The sequence below is a fragment of the Gigantopelta aegis genome, unplaced genomic scaffold (assembly GCF_016097555.1).
Source record: "Gigantopelta aegis isolate Gae_Host unplaced genomic scaffold, Gae_host_genome ctg6177_pilon_pilon, whole genome shotgun sequence".
NCBI lineage: Eukaryota > Metazoa > Mollusca > Gastropoda > Neomphalida > Peltospiridae > Gigantopelta > Gigantopelta aegis.
Genome location: NW_024534876.1, coordinates 1 through 14,398, shown reverse-complemented (window position 1 = coordinate 14,398; position 14,398 = coordinate 1). Strand labels below are relative to the sequence as shown.

General features: G+C 32.9%; 1 pseudogene; it reads right to left on the bottom strand.

The window, feature by feature from the left end:
- Positions 1–6,286: 6,286 nt before the first annotated feature.
- Positions 6,287–14,198, bottom strand: LOC121366566 (annotated as a pseudogene).
- Positions 14,199–14,398: the final 200 nt, after the last annotated feature.

Sequence of the window (14,398 nt, the reverse complement as noted above, 5' to 3'; positions counted from 1 at the left end):
GCCCATTAAAGTATTGTGTTTGATTACAATCACTCTAGACATTGCTTGACATAGTGGTATTAATATAACTAGAACTAATCATGAATATTATTATCTCACTTATTATATATTATTGTATGTAATTTATGAGAGCAGAATGAAAAAAATTGGAATGATCATCTTACTAGTAAAATGTTATCAAATCACTCACATTAGGATCGATTTGCTTTTGGTCGTTACACTCCTCCAATTGATCCAATACAAAACTGGTTCCTGTCTAATGCTGAACAAAGATAGGCGGCTATACTGTACTTGAATTTTATAGAAACTTTACATCTTGTGACAAAAATGATCGAGCATATTGGTAATGTTAATCATTGCTTCAGGCTTTTCTACTCATCTATCTCATTCATTGCCTATTCCATTAAATGATCCATTCTTTTCAAACATAGTTTCAAACACAAACGCGTGTCTATTAGTTGGAATGACAATGATCCCACAGTCACCCAAAATGGAGATGGTACAGAGAGTTACAACCTTCAACGTCCACAAGCCAAGGCTCAACAAGTCTTAATCTCCTTGGTGGTCTCCTGGTCCTCCTAACATCCCTAACAATACACAAGCATTCAGTATAGCTGTAAACAATGTAAGACTACTACACCATGCACTGTAGACTAATCCTATATAAGGTCATTTGCATTGCATATAATACAGGGGAGGATACTGTATTATAGTAGAAAATGTTGCACGGCTATCATTATTAAAATATTACATAGTGAAAACATTTTGTGACACTATAATAGTTATAATTGGACATCAATATTGTTTACATACTGCAGGTTTTTTAAGTAAGCAAACTGCAGTTCCAATGTAATTAGTAATCAAAAAATATGTAGTGTATTTTGTCAGATACATGTACTTAAAGTGTCAACTATTAATCAGTTAAAACAACAAATCAATCTTACATAGTAACAAGATATTACTCCTTGCAAAATATTGGTATGTCACAATAGTCCATGTCTCAAAGATAGTAGTAATAGTAAATGAGATTACATCTAGTCCTAAAATGAATGACTGAGTGTTGACAACCTCTCTTGTAGCCTGTAAGATAAGCCTGTACTATTTCTGTTTATGCATAATTGACATTAATATTGTTTGTAGGTCTCAGTACCTAATGTTGAAACAACATACTGGTGTGATGCTATGAGACTGGATGATGCTGTCCGACAAAGTGAGAAATATGTATAAAAGTGAGAGTTGACTCAAATTAATAATATTTATGTATAAACAATTTTTAGTTTTCCCCAATAATTACTCCTGGCAAATGAAGAATATGTTCATCTACATATTAGTATATTTGTGTAATGGACTTCAACAATTGATCTGACAATGGGAAATTGTTTTCTCCAGTAATGGAGTCAGTAACCGTGTTCAAAAACTGTCTTAGTGAAACCTCATTGCTGCTTGGGCTGTGGGAGGTGCTTGAGTATAACAAAATAGAAAAATAATAATTTCATTGGGATTACACTAGGATTTATTTTATCCTGATAATGTTGCTTTTCCTGTTGGTGGCCATAATGCTACCAGTTTGCTGTTGTCGAAATGCATTACAACAATCCTCGTAGAGTATCAGGTAATAAATACATGCACAAAATTAAGTTTTTAAATGAATGCAAAAGGCATATACTGCCAGTATAATATGTTAACTTGGCAAGGATAAATTCAAATTAGGGAAATTGTTTCCAATAGTGTTTGATATGTTAAAATTTAGCAAATATTTTTTCAAATATGATATGGAAGCTTGAATTTTTGCAAATTTGCCAAAATTTTATTGAATTGTTCTATTTAAAACCTCATGCCAAATTTTCCTATGTATACAGTAGTCATCTGATTCCCCTGTATATTATACATCAAACTGTTCCCTTGGTAGGCATAAAGACAGTTCTGGCTTGTCATTCACTTACATAACACACGTAGAGAACATGATGCTGGCATCCTGTATCTTGGTCATTACTGTCACTAATCTAATGATAATACTCCCAAAGCTACAAACTTTACTGTCACGGGACTCTGTACTGACTCTTGTACTAAAACTGGTATGAAGTTGGACACAATTAAGTCTCTTTAGTATATAGTTCTTACTACAGCTTCCTCCTGGAGGTATACAATATCTTTGGAAACTTGCTCCATACTTCATCTTGCTGGTAAGTTATAAAATGCTTTACTGCACTCAAAATTGTCATTTTTATAGTTAGGAACTGAGGTTGACTTTAATTCATCTTAATGAGACCCAGTGCTCTGGTACTTCTCGTTATCGAGAACTTCCCCTATTGATGAAAACTTGAGTTATGACTTTAATTTCCAACAGACTACTCATCTTTCTAAAGAAGTCACTGTATTACCAGTCAGTTACTATTATAACAAAATATTTTATTCTATATTGTTCACAAGGGTGATATTGTAATGTTAAAATGCTATTACAATACTACAGCCAGAACCAATATAACTTTGGTATGTTAAATTCATATTGAAGTAAAATAACAGACACTTAAATGTCATATATTTTAGGGAGGCTTGAGTTACATATGATGAAATGTGCTTGCATTTCCTGTTTACTATCCTCGCATTACAGCAGAGACTATAAACTTGTACTAGTTTTCCAACTTTTGACAAAATTACACAGTTTGCAAACTTATGTACCGTAAGTTGTATTAATAATACCAAATGGGTAAACATGAAAATAAAAGCCCTAGGTCATAAAAATGCATATTAATAATAGTTCTTGTTACAAATTTAGAAGTTATTAAATTTGTGTCTAATAACTTTGCCTCTTAAAACCTTACGAACACTATTATTAGCATCACGTCCTTTCAGCTGTTTAATTCAGCTGTATACACTTCCATGTTATGTGATGAGAATTCAAAGTATTTTCATCTTTCTTTATTCAGTGAGAACAAGAGAGCTGCTTTGAATAGTTTGACTACACGTTCATCTGCAAATGATATACGTGCTGCATTGATCCCCTAGACTGGACACCAGATCTCATTGCTGCATTTGAGCGATTTATTACACTAATGGTATTCAGTATGCTTATTGTGAAGGTGGTACTAATCAGGTTTGATAAATAATCATAATGCTTGTATTATTAAAGACATTTATTCCTTTTAGGGATTTTTTTTAAAAGAACATAACTCCATTAATATGTTGTCCCATACAGGGCTTACAATCCTTGTAGTCCATCTGATCAAACTAGTTGTTGTCGACAAAACTGTCCTTTACGTGATAATAGTATTAACAGTAGTGCTACTGGAAATGTGGTTTCAATCTGGTTTACTAATGACAGTCATTGTCATACTGGCCTTTGTTTTAATGACTTTAAAAGGTGTCCTTTTATAGCAAAAACTGAACTTTATACTTAAATATTCTCATGTGTCACTTGTTATAGACTTACAATATTGATAACTTGTTGTGTTTGTGGTTAGTTCTAGATGAGCTGAATATTATCAATAAAATACTTTTTTATCTTAAATAATGACAAAACCTAGTGTGAGTGTGGTTTCGGGTTCATGTGTTTGGTTGTTCAATTCCCATGTTCAATTCTGTACTTGGTCTTGTTGAGGACAACTGTCCATCAATTGGGATATATATACTTCGTTGCAGTAAGAGGTATCAATCTAGTCCACTCCATAGAGCTGTGGTCAGCTAAGTTTCAATTTTGTAGACTGCTGGTTTCAGATTTTATTTCCCAAAAAATGGCAATGCAAACTGATACCCTTTGTTTTAGTGCTTTTTCTTCTGTTCCTCTTGTGTTCTCCAAAATTGTTCATTAATTACTCATGAACATTTTTTGTCACAGAATTACTGCCACAAATTCATCCAAGTTCAGATGGAAATGAAGGTCTCTATCTTTTGAACTTCAACATCACATGTCTCTCTGCCTCCATGTTCAAGACTGTTATGTTACACAACCATCTTCACAACTTACATTGTCTCCAGCTCAGAAAAGTAATGAGACCATTACTGCTCTCATTGATTTGGGAGTTCCAGCAAAAATAAATGGGACCCCAGTGTTTTGGGGGCTGAAGCATCTTATATATCTAATCCAATTAGTTAGCAGAGAATCTGAGGACTTGACTGTGCCCTGTGTGCCAGTTCAACTCATCCAATAAGCAAGGGTCTTATTAGTGATCCCACTACACACTGTATTGGTAAGGAGATCATATATATATATAATATACATACATACATACATACATAACTACAATAATATATATATATACTCTTGTTTTCTGCACTTACTTTTAAATGTCCATGATATTCATTATTGTTTATGCTATGTTCTTGATGACGCACGATACAATATTATATACTTTTTCTTTTGTTAAGATGAGAATGCATGAACCTTGTTTAGAAGCTAACTACATGATAATTTAATTTTAATAATCTTCATTACAGCTTGTTCATTCTAATTGTTCTGTGTCTGGAACATTGGGAAGATGTACTGGTAGTAACAGTTCCCAATGTTGTTGGTCTACACTGATGGAGTATGTAATACTACATGTGGAGAGAAAACGAACATTTAAAAAGATAATTTTACTTGTTACTAGAATTCAAGCCTATAGCAAACACCAGTACTAATATGGAGAACAGTTTACCAAGTACCCAAGTAAGATATACAGAATTATATTAACAATTATAATTTGTTTTTTTAAGATGACCTTATGGGAGAAGTAACATCGACCATTTCTTCATCACCAGTTGTCATTATGTCATTATCCCTACAATGTCAAGTCAAATTATTCAACATACAAACACACTTGCTTCCTTGTTCTCTCCATCTCTTCTCCCTCGCCTATCCTTGCACCAACAATTATTATCAATAGTAATGACAATTCTGTTGACAAAGACAGTAAGTTATCAATATAACTGTTATGTATTATGGTGACTGTTCTCTCACACTGTTTCTCTCTCTCTCTCTAGTTTTATCAAAATGATTGAATTTTAAGTGTTCTATCATCTGTCATAACCAGTCTGATCACCTCTATGATATTAATTTCTATTCACACTACTTGTTTATATGTTGTACACATAGTCGATGGAAATGTTTAAGAGCCCAATGGTCGTGATCCTATTGATACTCTCTCCTCATTTGATAGAATGGAATACATTGAACCTCTCACAAGCCCTTCAACAAACACAGAGCGTTCGTTAATAACAACAACAACAACAACTGACAACATTTCTATGCAACTTAATCCAGCGTATTATCGAACAAAATATTTGGAAGACTACCTCGTTCTCCACCAGTTTATGAGAACCCTGATGGAGTTTTGGCAGAAAGGCCAACCGAAAGGAGTCGTTACATTGGTCTGGAGGGAACAAACCAAGCTTATATCACAATTCTTCCATGAAAAAGACATTTTCATAATATTTATATTTAATTTGTTATCACCTTTTGATCATATTTGCAAAATAATCTGGACCTATTGTTTTTCACATAAGACATGTCATTACAAACACTTTTTTAAAATAAAGTGTTAACATACAACCAATTTGTAACATTTTAACACCTACATTTCACATCCTGAATCAACTGTCATACAGAATTCTGTTTGTTTTATGAGATCAAAGACACATAATTATTTATCAATGCCACATGGAATAGTTCAATGAACACTCAAAAACCAAATCATTTAAAGCATTAATAAAATTGACACAAGTGGAAAGCATGTCCTGTAAAATGAGAGGGTACATGCACAATCCTTAACTTGAAACATTTCCTTAATGGGAATTTCTTCTGTAAAATACCTGAGTTTGATCCTGTAATTAACTTTAAAAATTAAAGATCATTCTAGTACTAGATAGCTTCAGATTATTATTGAAATGATATTGTACAGAGAATTTCAAGAAATTACATAAAAAATATTAAATACTTCACTCATATCAATACTCCGTATACAATATACAATATTCTTGCTAACTCTCAGTTCAGAGAGATTGCACACAACCATTCAAAAATGTAGAAAATTAACCAGTAGTAGTAATATTGTCGAATAAGTTAATAATTATAACTAATTCAAAAGTGAGAGAAAACAAAAAGACTAAGGTCGATGACATGATAACGATGGAGCTATTGTTTCTAGAACGTCAACGAAATTGTAAAGCACTAATACGAAGACCCATACAATCTTTACCTATCTCTGCAACCTAATTAAATGAAAGAAATAATTTTGTAACACACTAATAATTAGAACTCTACACCACTTTATCTATTCAATGCATTGTTTTAACTTTTGATATTACTGACCTCACAAAACTTTGCAGATGGTGCCTGTGAATTCTGGGAGATTGAAGTGGAACAAAAAGGACACTTGTCTTGAGGTTTACCTCTATAATAATAGAATTATAATTAAAACCACTAAAAATAATACAAGTCATGTATAAAACAAGGTACGAATGTCTTAGTACATTGGTACTGGTTAGTTAAATAGACAACACTATTTGTAATTTTAAAGCAGTTGAGAACATATTGTCTGATCACTATATAATACTATAGTATCAAACCTTTACACATAAACATTATATACTATTGGTATGCATACTATATAGTGCAGTGTGTATAATATATATTAGTACTGCACCTGTATATAGTGCAGTCTATATAATATATATTAGTATTATACCTGTATATAGTGCAGTCTATATATATATTAGTAATACCTGTATATAGTGGAGTATATATACCTATTAGTATATACCTGTATATAGTGCAGTCTATAATATATATTAGTATTATACCTGTATATAGTGTAGTCTATATAATAATATTAGTATTATACCTGTATATAGGTTTGTAAGAGCTACCACATATGGCAAACGGATTGTGTTCGTCATATAACAGCTTGTGTGCATCTGTAGGATTCTTGTCACAGGCTTGAAGTATTTTACGAGTCTAGACATAGGATATATTTATGTTAACAAGTGTCTATTGCAATAGTGTTAGTTTAAGAGGGATATATTAACAAGTGTCGATTGTAATAGTGTTAATTTTAGAGTGGATATATTAACAAGTGTTGATTGATAATAGTGTTAATTTAAGAGAGATTGTCTTACATTATTGCACATCGGTCTTGGACCAAGTTCTAAAAAAGTCTAGAGCAAAGGAGGCAGCTGTTTTAAAATTTTTCATCTAAAATAAAAATATAATATTAATAATAACTTATTAGCATTGTTATTGTTAATTGTAATCTATAAAAAGGTTCATTTCATCCATCTATTTTTTCTTTAAACCATCCACTCTTTCATGATCCATCAGTCATCATCCAATACCAACCATGAAATATACTTTATAGAAGAGATTGAGAGCAGTTCTTAGTGTCAATATAGAATGAACAGATTGTAGTTCACAATGTGTAAAATAAGCTGCCATCTATAATAATTAATAACATAACAATAATAATAATAGTACAGGAATGTTGTGTAAAATAAACTATGTGACCAATGAGTCTTATAGTGCAAAAAATTTCAAAAAAAATTCAAACAAATACTTTTGTTAAACAGTTGCTATACAACAATCTTGAACAGGAAGTTCCTGAAAGTTGGATGCAGAAGAAAGTTAGTATGTTGTATATCAAATTCTATAGATTTCTTGCTTCAAGATAGTCACATAGCAAGTGTTTATATACCAAGTATTTGTTCTTTTTTGTATAATAAAACCTTTTCCTCAAACTTGATCATACATATATAAAGGGAACTATGTTACCTCACAGATTCTTTTCTGCTCTTCTAGTGTTCCCTATAAAATAGAATACAACATTAAGGAACAAATGAAGAAAAAGACAGAATAGATTACTACTACTTTAGGCATATCTTTGCGAGTGACTTCCATCATAAGTCCTATTATATACTCACGACATATTGTTAACAACTGTTGAGCTTCAGTGATCTGTGATTTAGTCTCAACAACCAACAATGGAATTGATAACAAAATAGACTTGAATATATCAACAGCACCCTGGAATTTCCCGCCAGTAGTAGCTTGATAAGCAGCCTAGAGAGAGAGAGAGGGGGGGGGGGAGAGAAGAGTTACTGCATAGCAGGTAGTGTGATAAAATTGTATGTTTGCCAATTTTTTGCTGCCACACACAGTCAGTTCAAACATACTACTGTCAAAAATTGTCAGACATCCAGTCTGACAAACACTATTTTAGAAGAAATATTCTACCAAATTTTCGTTGCTAATTTTTTCACTAAACACTATTCACTTCATTTCAATTACCTGTAACCTATTGACTAGGTCTGGTAGTTTTAAAGCTATAGCAGGGAGACCAGCCTTAGCTCCAGCCTTCACGCCAGTTACGATGAGGATATCCATTCAATGGAGGAAGGAGAGGAATGGCTTGAACAATAATACGACTCTGTGAATATGCCCTGAGAAAATGAGTCTTGAAGGGCTCAAATTTGACCACACCCAGTTGATCTTGGAGCAACTAAAATAAAAAGGAAACATCAAATATTTTCTTTTCAGCTGTCCATCCATCATCCATCCATTCATTCATCATCCATCTTACCAACATAGCTGTATCAAAGGAACCCGCTACAACATGATCTCCAGGTAGTTGAGAATTCTTTACCCAAATATCAGCTTGACTAGGACCCCTTGGGAGGGGGAACATAATATCCTTCATTCTCTCCACCCCATTACTGGCTCTAGTTCCTATAAATATACCAACATATAATTTATGGTAATCATGATAGGGGCATACATACCAAATCCGCAGGAAGTACCAGGTCGTCTTCTTCTATGTCCAACTCCTTCGGGATCTTCATCGCCATCAAGACGATCCAATCCCTCACCTTGTTCTCGTTTGAACGATATCGCCAGCTGAGAAGACAGAGAGAGAGATAGAGAGATAAAAAAATATTCCATAGTGCTACATTAGCTATTATATTAAAAATTCTTACTCTCTCATCAATTTCCAACATAGCTTCATCTCCCCATCCTTCAACTTCTACATCATCTTCCAGGAGAGCGACAGCAGTTGCAAGATCACTACTTTTTCCTTCATAGCTCCTTCAAAGAATCCTTTAGATACAGTCAATAGTGGCCAGTTCTCTTCAATTTGCATGACAGGTGGGGGAGGAGTCAATAGCTTAGCTTGAGGATGCACTTCCGGGAGCTAAAAAGAACAAAACAGGACAAATAAAGAAGTAGAATAAAATGGATGGATTTAAGTGAATAAAATACATGACAATTTCCATATATGGAATTCTTAGCAAAACTAAATAAAAATAAATGATTTTAAATAATATTAATAAAATGACAACAGTATTGGAACTATTGCAATCAATATCAGATATAACAGTTATAGATATTGCTGAGACTATTGTTAACTGAATTACAATATACAACTTACACAATCAAGGATGGCTACCTATAACATGAGTCACATTATAGCTAAGCCATGACAATGATACACACTAGCTTTGTTACATGAGAATGATACTTCAAAGTACTTTGTCTCTTCAGCTAGAAATGAGTATTGCTGTCAAAGTAACCAGAGAATCTGAAAACTAAAACATAGTAGCTGTGTGTTAAATAGTTTTCCAGTTTTATACAGCAAATTTAACAATGAGCGAGACATTTTAACTTTCTAGTGTGTGTATCTCTTAAAATTAGACTAGTAACAAAACGTTGAATATTACCTTTTCCTACAGATTTAATATTTTAACTCTTTCTTGAACATCTCCAACAAAGAGGGCATTGTGGTATTGACTACTCACATCTTTACGTACCTCAGCTGTAGGGGGAGGGAGGGTTAAAATTAAAAGATGCATTAACTACTTACTAACCGATTTTCATCATTTTTTTTGAGTTTTCAAATATTACCGGTAATAAGATATAGAAAAGATAAACGATCAAAAATTCTTTGTTCTCTGATAGGACATCTCTACAATCTAATGAAGAAAATCAATACTCACTCCAAATACATACATCCATTATTCATCATCTATCCATTAATTCATCTGTCTATATGTCCATTGGTTTATTCATTCGTCCATTAATCATCCATTTAACAATCCAATCATACCTGGTGATTGCCAAGAGCTAAAGCAGCTTCTGCTAAACTTCTCCCAACAAACTTTGTCATCAAGTGTTCGAGCAGCTTCAAGAGCAACCTAAAGAAATGTAATATTAAACAATGAATCACTGTCAGAATATTGAGACTAGTGTTTTGTAAAGAGGCTGAGACCTGTGTTGATAGACTCACTTCTATGTTCCCACATTCCAAGGCTAGTGCAAATCGTGTTTTTTCATCTTTAACAAAGTGAAGAGCCACCTCTGGTAACCTTTCTTTTGAAGATAAGATATCACTGACTGACCAACTAACTTTGCTGTACGGACCATATGAAGTACCTAAATAAATAAATAGATAACTTGATAGATGAAATATTTGTAAATGGACGGAGTGAATGAATCATAGATGGATAAACAAAAAGCTGAATTGACAAACAATATAAAATGATGGATGAATAGATGTTTCATGGACAAATGATCCATGGACAAATGACCACTATTGGATACATGATTATGTACTTCATCATATTTTCTTTCCACTAGTGCCAACTTAAAAATTGTATTCAGTTGTGTCCTACATTGAGTACTCTTGTTTTTTTTCATCTCTATCAAGACAATAAACACTTCCTCCTTTAACTGCAGTCAAATATACTGGGAAATACAATGTACGAATAATACCATAATCACTGGAAAGAGAAAAAGAGATCATAAAGATAGAGTTTTAAATGAGTTATATCATGTAGTTGGCACTAATGTATACTTCTCTATCAACATTGAGGTAGTTAGATTATCATTATGCACTTAAAAACCAATTTAATGAGAAATAGAGGGTGTGTGTCTGTGTGTAGGGAGAGACTTTTTTTCTGAACCCCACTGGCTTGTTTTCTCTATTGGATGTAACTGATAACTTTAAACAATCTGTACAATGTGATTCAAAGCATTTAATTATTAACATACTATAATATAAAGTCTATGTATTATAGTAATTGATGTGTTTGTGAAGCACTAGAGTAGTTTACTTAATTACCCATTAGGACAGGCAGTATTTGATGTGGTTAGAAGTTGTATAAAGTAGACTTTGTTGTCATCCCAGGCAGCACCTTTTGATACGAACATTCTCTGTAATTGTACACAAACTCTCCAGTTTGCGATTACATATTGCTAATGCTACAGAGAAAAAAGAGAGAGATTTATATTATTATAACATGTACCTATCAATTTACAGACAAGTTATACATGTACAAACTTTCTATAACAGACATTAGGGATATAAAGCTAATACAATAAGGTATCAAAAAGGCATTAGAAACTGCCAGACTACAAAACCGATATCTTGCATCATCTATGAGAGACAGTTAGACAATTAGATAGTGTATAGTTACATAATGCCCTTATCGATAGAGAAAACTCCTGGTAATTGTGGTAATAATACTTACATAATTTCCAAGTAGAGCAACATGAGTCATATCAGATGACCACACCCACAGCATATTGACTTTACTAATACGTACAGAATTAATGATCTATATAACAAACAGAGATAATAAGGAGAACACAGTAAACTGAAGAGAGATTACATAAACAGATTAAAGAGACAAGTAAAGTAATCAGGATAGCAATAAATTTCATTATTGTAACATGACTTCATTCATTACTTTCTATTAACAGTACCAGAAACTGTCTTGGCAGTGAGCCAGTGACACATACTTTGTTCTAACATACAATTGTTTTATATTTATAATTATCAGATACTTTACCATTTATTGTTATTGTATACTGTGCCCACATATACCTGGTATGGAGATTACCTTGTCAAATGATACTAAAACAGACAAGGTATAAAAAATAATCAATATATCATGTACATGTATAAGTACATGTACATATAGAACATATCCTGTTACTAAATATAGTTTCAACTAGTAATCATACGATAGTAATATTATATTCCCATATTACTCTGTGTAAACTCTTTACGATATAGATTACAGACTTCAATAAAATAAGTCATACTACTAAAGCATCCTCCCTCACCCCTTACTTTAGTGGCATTTTCATAAAAGTCACCATAACAAATGAGTGGGTGTTTCTTTTAATAATGATATAAATAGTGGAGCAAATCATATTTAAAAAGCAAACAGATAATTGTGACATATTAATTGTATACAAATTTCTGATGTGTTTGGTGCCAAGTTACAATTTTAGATGATGTTAACCTAAACAATAATAACAAAACTATTTATTTTGTTTAAACTAAATTGAGAATGAACAGTAACTCATTGTTATAACTCTGTCTTGGAATGAGCTAGAAAGAAATGTTTGCACCATTCAAAAACACCTTGCAAGTTTGCAATTTTATCAAAAGACTAGAGCACTAGCTATTTAGAAAAGTCACAAACCAGAAATCTCATATAAAGTGAATGGAGTTCTTCACATTCCACATGACTGACATCATACATATTTTGCAATTATAAACAAATGGTCATGTTCAAATGTTCTCTAACTTCTGCACAAAATCGTCAAAAATATCTTTAATGGTAAAAGTAAAATAAACTAAGAAGAGACAGCTACAAAAACACAAAAAGCTTTAAAAGGACTCAACCCAAAACTTTGCAACTATGACCCCATACTCAAATTGGATTGATGATGTCGTCATAATTGAAATTCCACTAAACTACAGTCATTCTTAATGCCAGTCAACAAAATATGTATGGTTTCTTAAGCAGGAAGTCAAGGGGGATCTGAAAATAATAAAGTTACTACTACAAAGTGTGTCATTCTGTGAAAAAGACAATATAAGTTCCTTTACTATGTCTTCCCTATAACAAGCCACTATAACTACAAAACACTATTTAACAGTAAACAATACACAGCTCCTTCTATGTAGTAAATTATAGATTATATGTCATACTAAAAAGTACTTTCAAGTGAAGATTACATTTTTAAATAGTTGTGGTTAAGAATTAGAGTACAGGGTACATTAATCACTATTAAGAAAAACATATGTCAATATTTTAGGCATCACATGTCAAATTGTCTGTTGTCCATTATCTTTCTGTCCATCCATTTATCCATCTATCTGTCCATCTCTACCTTTGTTGCTTGAACATCAAATAGAGTTACATTATCATTATCCTTCAATAATAGTTTTTGTCACAGTAACAGCAAAGAATACTTGTATCACAGATGGTGTCTGGACCTTTTTTAGACACTTCATTACGAAGGTTCTTTACAACGTAACTAACATATTTAAAAAGAACACAGAGAGAGAGATTTGGTGTTATGTCATTGAGTAGAAATTACTGATGATTCTTATCAAGAACAGCAAACTTATTTCTAGCTACCCAAACACTGCCACACCAGAAGAACGTTTACTCTCTACAACTGTAGGAATAACAATATATTAAACTCCCTCCCTCCCTCCCTCCCTCCCTCCCTCCCTCTCTCTCTCTCTCGTCTCTCTCTCCTCTCTCTCTCTATCTCTCTCTCTCTCTCTCCTCTCTCTCCTCTCTCTCTCTCTCTCTCTCTCCCTAGTTCTCTCTCTCTCCCCCGCCATCTCCTCATCTCTCTCTCTCTTCTCTACATTCAGGACTAGATGGATCAACATCACGAGGAATATTAAAAAGTTCATCGTATGCCGTCTCAGAATTATTAGAATTTCTAGGAGAGTACACACAATAATTATAAAACAGTAATATTGGTACACAACTATAAGGTTATGTTTAAATGCATTTACTTACATACCAAATGTTTATACTAAAAACATAATCGAAGTGACTAACAAAAAAGTGAATAGATAACTTATTACTTTGATTGAAGTGAACAGACAGACAGCTCCTCCATACCCACACACACACCACACACACATTATTGTACTATACTTGTGCCATTAATGTAACAGATATACTCATAAACAGTTATATCACATTATTCCATTACTAAAAAATGGTCTACCACCATGACATCCAGTCACAATGACCAGAGTATGCATTCTTTGAGTTTATAGATACTGTTCTTGTTGGTTAACTACATGTACATGTATATAATAGTAGTATCTACATACCAAACAGATTAGTATGGCATTCTTCACAGGATTGTAAGAGAGGGTGATGAGGAGCTGAACGATATTGGGTGCCACCATTCCTAGAGGTAGAGAGAGAGAGAGAGAGAGAGAGAGGAGAGAGCGATAAAGAATGAGATTTTGTTTGTAAGTGGGTGGTGGGGTGCGGGTTGTGAGGAACTAGTTATTAGTTTAACAAGCAGAAACGTTAAAACTTGACACATTCCATAAACCAATGTAAAATAAACTGACAAACTGACACACCCACTTAAACAAATTAT